Source organism: Protobothrops mucrosquamatus, unplaced genomic scaffold, assembly GCF_001527695.2.
Source record: "Protobothrops mucrosquamatus isolate PMUCROS unplaced genomic scaffold, P.Mucros_1.0 scaffold375, whole genome shotgun sequence".
Lineage (NCBI taxonomy): Eukaryota > Metazoa > Chordata > Lepidosauria > Squamata > Viperidae > Protobothrops > Protobothrops mucrosquamatus.
The window spans coordinates 698,809-704,102 of record NW_015386707.1 but is presented as its reverse complement, the minus strand read 5'-3'; positions in this window follow the sequence as shown (position 1 = coordinate 704,102).

Here is a 5,294-nt window from a genome sequence, read left to right as displayed (position 1 = left end):
GATGTTAGCCACTAGGCCACAGGCTCTTTCTCACTTTGTTAGCTACAAGAGACAGGNATCATATGTGTTCCAAAATTTGAATTGCTAACAAAGAATTAAGGGAGAACTGGGATAGCTATTTCAAACCTTATTTGGTTTTCATCAGCCAGACATACCCTTCTGAGATTTGAACCTGGGCTGTCTGCATGTTAAGCAGAGATGTTAGCCACTAGGCCACAGGCTCTTTCTCACTTTGTTAGCTACAAGAGACAGGGGATATATATATAAAATATCAAAATAAATACAGACCGCCAAGAGAATACATATAAAATGTTTAATCTACCTAGCTTTCTTCAACAAAATGTTTGACATCGTCAGGGCTAAAAGGCTACAGCCGGTTGAAGTCTTATATATCATTGCCGAATGTCAGTTTACGGCTCCTGGAGCGAGTAACAGGCCCCAGCTGATCCTGCCGTGCTTCCAGCATACTGCTCACGTCATCATTCACCCCCCTCCTTCTCCAAGCCTGTGTTTCCTCCCGTGCCGCTCCCTTCGTTATTGTAAGGTTATGCATGTTCAGGGGCCAGCAACTGCACGCATTCTTTCATGTAGCACCTCCCATATTCCGTACGTGATGCAACCTTGTACAGTAGAGGAGCGCAGCATGCGTGAGCCTGCTGGGAAGGTTGATGGGAATGAGGAAGGGGGGAGGAAAGCTGTAACACAAGTGGTCAGGAAGAGAAACGGGGAGAGTAAACAGCAAGGAGGGCCCCTGGGTATGAAATTAAACCCCCCTAGTGCACGAGCAAAGGAAAAGGGCAAAAGCAAGGGTGAGGGAGAGGAAAGCAAAAACGTGACAACTTGTGATATGATGATTAAAACTGGAACACAGGTGGATCGGTTGGGCCCGATCACGAGGTCCAGGAGCCGGGTGCAAAAGTCACCACTCCTATAAATAGCTATCCCATCGACTGCATGTTACCCTGATGATGCTGGCAGGGTGCCGGCGAAAGCTTGGTGTTTTAAAATTTTATTAAAACTTTTATAGTTTTTAAAGAATTTCCTGGTGGTCTTACAATTTGTTGTGACTGAATATATATATACATACATACACACACACACACACACACACACACATATATATATATATACACTGTATACACACACATGTACAAAATATAAGATTATATTTCACAATGGACTTTTGAGTTTAAAGCACTAGAATCAGATATTCATTGGTCTTAAGTTACGTTCTGAACATTTTTTTCTCTATTTGTGTTTATGTATATGTGTATTGTTTAAATGTAGATGATTTTTCCTACACTGAATCTAATTTCACAGATTTGGAGAGATCTTTGAGTTGTACACTGGTTTTTTTTTAAACAATCTTGAATAATTTGATATTGATATTACCAGCAAACATGGATACCACTTTTGCTCACCCAGCAACTATATCACAAAAACTATATTTTGTTTTACTGGACATCTTATTTTACTCATCTTGCTTTCTTGGGTCTTTAGATAAAGGTCTTGATTAGAACCAAGATCACATCTATCCTAAAAACATTTTATATTTTTATATTTTTAGCAAACTCTAAAAATGTATTGATATGATTGTTGCTGTAAAATCCATACACAAGACACATTGATTTATATGTATTGCCATCTTATCTTTAATTATCCTTTTCACCAATATATGAAAAACAAATCCTAAATTAACTAGCCCAGCCTTTACTTTTCTGAATTTTCCTTGTATTTCTTCCAATATTTTCCAATTGTCTGGCACAGAAGCTTATCTGCAGCATATGTTCTATGATTTTTATAAGATCAATGCTTTTGCATTTGCATTTACATCCTTTCACAATTCTTGGATGGATAATATGTGGTTTCAACTTTTTTTCCACAGTTATTTTTTCAACGGAGTTAAGAACATTATCTTGTGACACTACTGTAAGTCTCAACTATTCAGATTCACATCCTGAAAACATTAATACAAGCATAAATATTGTCTGTAATAAAGTGGATCTAAAAATTAAGCTACTTTTCAATTTCCAATTTTCCTTAGTTTCTTGCTGTCATCCAAAGATTCAACCATTTTTCAACCTACTTTTTTTAAAATTATGATTGTTACCTTAATATTACAAATGAAATCATTTTTCCGGCTCTTTTATGCAAGAGTTTGCCCTTTTTATTTTCACATTTTGACAAATTTTCCAGCCTTCAGCTGGGTTTATAAAACCTTTTCGCTTTAGGCCTCCAGCGCCATGTGCAAAAAAAAAAAAAGGTTCAATCAATCAGTCAATTTCAACTTCTCGTGGGAAAAAAATCTTGCAAAGTTGGAATTGATTGATTGAACTTTTTAGTCCCACCCAGTCTGCCATTACCACTGCAGCCATGCCCACCCATCCAATGGGCCATACCCACCCGGCACCCGACGATGCATAAGTGGGTTTTGAGTTGCAGTTTCGGCACTCGGTCTCTAAAAGGTTTGCCATCACTGCCCTATACCATTTCAGACAAATGGTTGTCCAATCTCTTCTTATAAACCTCCTGTGTTGGAGCACCGACAACTTCTGGAGGCAAGTTGTTCCTCTCTTTAAGATACATCATTTTTGAGATAGCTGGGAAGTCTTGAATGCTAAGCATGATTGGGTTTTGTTAGTAAATGGATGGGATGCCATGAATGAGTTTGGGAAGGAGAAATAATCCCAGCAGATGACTGCTTGCACGGCTGTGTCCACAAAGTTGCCAAGATGCAAGCTATATTTAAAAGATAAATTACTTTTCATGCACTGTTTGTCATCCTATGTGATATTGTTTTCAGTATACCTTTACTTCTCCTTCCTAATGCATTTGTATTTGGAAATGACTGTAGTTTATTAGCTATATGCATTTCATCCATTTTTCAGTATACATAATGCATCCTATGTCATTGGAGAGAATCTCATTGCCCTAAGCCTTTCAAACCTTCAGGAATTTTTCTAATCATGGGTTACTGTATATACATAATCCCTGAGCTCTCCAAATACTTTGTAAATGCAGTGAAGACAAATGGTTTTAAACTCATCTCACAATAATTTCACGTCCTACATAAGGAAAGCAATGTTTGCATTTCTGTAAGGACTTAATGGGATTAATATTATTGCTGTACCACCAGAATCATTAGACAATATGCCACAGGAATGAAGTGCAGCATTTGGAATAAGGCAAAAAGAAAGGAGACATAATTAAGTTGTTAAATTAATTTGTCAAAGTCAGGTAGACTTTCAGTGAATCATATACTTCAGTTAAATTCCCTACTCTGGAGTTATTAAAAAAATGCAAGTACAGTGTATTAATATAAATTTTCAAATAAATGAATGAATAAAGTTTTGACTTGTATGATAACAGTATTGGCCCTTCCTCTTTAAAATTTCAGCTTCTAGGGACCTGCAAGATTTCATCCTCCATGTTGAATGAACCCATTTTGTGTCCTTGTCTCAGCTGGGGATACGTTATGTCCTCCGTATATTTAAGGCAAAGAGAGTGAATTTTTCTCCATGCCTTGTTTAACAATCTCTCTCTCTCTCCACCCCATTCAAAAGTATACTTGGCACATTCCTTGGCATCATTCTGAAAGGCCGTTAAGATGAAATTCAGCTGTAGGGCCTTTGAGAATTAACATCATGATAATCCTGGGTGCAATAGCTGTATGTGAGGCTGCCCTTGAAGAGTTTCTGGTAGCTTTAGCTGGTGCAAAACGCAGCTGTATGTGTACCTCTAGAAAATCTATATGCGGCATTCAAGGTGCTGGTTTTGACCTTTAAAGCTCAACAAGGCATAGGCTAGGTATCTGAGAGATAGGGCTAGGTCAGGGTTAGGGTTAAGGTTATCTCTCCTTGATTACATCTACTCATCCCAGCAGGTCCAGCAGAAGAGGCATGTTGCTAGGGAACTTCACGTCAGGACCTAGGAAACAACCCTTTTCTGCCATGGCACCGTGCTTTGGAATATCATTTGTTACAGCCTTTATAGCTTTCCAGAATGCACCCAGAATGGTTTGTTTCCCCCCCCCCCCCCATAGAACTGGGCATCCTCTGGCACAGTGTTTCTCAACCTTGGCAACTTTACGATGTGTGGACTTCAACTCCCAGAATTCTCCAGCTAGCAACGCTAGCTGGAGAATTCTGGGAGTTGAAGTCCACACATCGTAAAGTTGCCAAGGTTGAGAAACACTGTGTCTGGCAGTATAGAGCTCATGCTTTGGTTGCCTCATATGTAGCAGAATCTTGTAGCAGAATCTTGTTCTTATTTATGTTGAAGTTGCTTTAAGTAAATGCACCAGGCAACATGTACACAATGAATGACAAGGCATCAGATTTTGTTTGAAAAAAAAAATAGTTACACAATGTGCCAGATTTTTTTGTATTTTTTTTCAACTTTAAAATAATGTGATTATATTTCCAAACAAATGCGACCTCAGCTAGTCTTCCCCACTTTAGCCAGACTAAGACAAAACTTCTTTTAAATTAAAACATTTCCTTATTTCTCTTCTGATAAGATAGAACACCACTCTTGTTAAATAAGACATCATTCAGAATTCTCAATTATTTTATTGTTGTTAATGGTAGTGGTAGAACAAAACTATAACACTATATCTCTTTTAATCTCAGAATCACCTTTTTTTTAAAAAAAAACCAGAAAACAAATTGGTAATTGCTGCTGAATATGCCATATCCCTCCAAATAAAAATAACCACTCACAAACCAGTCACACACAATAACCAATCACAATCATTAAAAATAAGAATGGTCCAGAAATTAAGGTATACCCTTCAAGTTTACTTTATGTTATAATGAACCTTTTTTAAAAAATAAATATATATATATAGCTGGTAATTGCCTGTGAATATCCACAAATGTTTCCATATTCCCCCAAATAAAAATAACCAAACAACAATCACAAACAGTGTGCATTTTAAAAATAAGAGTGGTCCAGAAAATACAGTACACCCTTCAGCTTCACTTTATATTAGAATGAATTTGTTTATTTGACAGTATTGGTATTAGTATTTCTGGCCCAAGTGGCATCTTTTTTTCAGACGAAAATAGAATAGTACTGATGGTGTCATTGGAATGCTGACAATATATCACCCCCAAATTTTCAGTGATAGCACCTGGCAGCTTATGTAATAGTGTTTCTAACAAATATAAATATTGTGGAATTTCACAGTGCAGGTCTTGTTGAGAAGAACTATACTGTATTTTGGCTAGTAAAGTAAGAGCAGAAATACCAAGTTAAGTCCTTCCAATTTCTATTATTGTAGGAACTCCTGA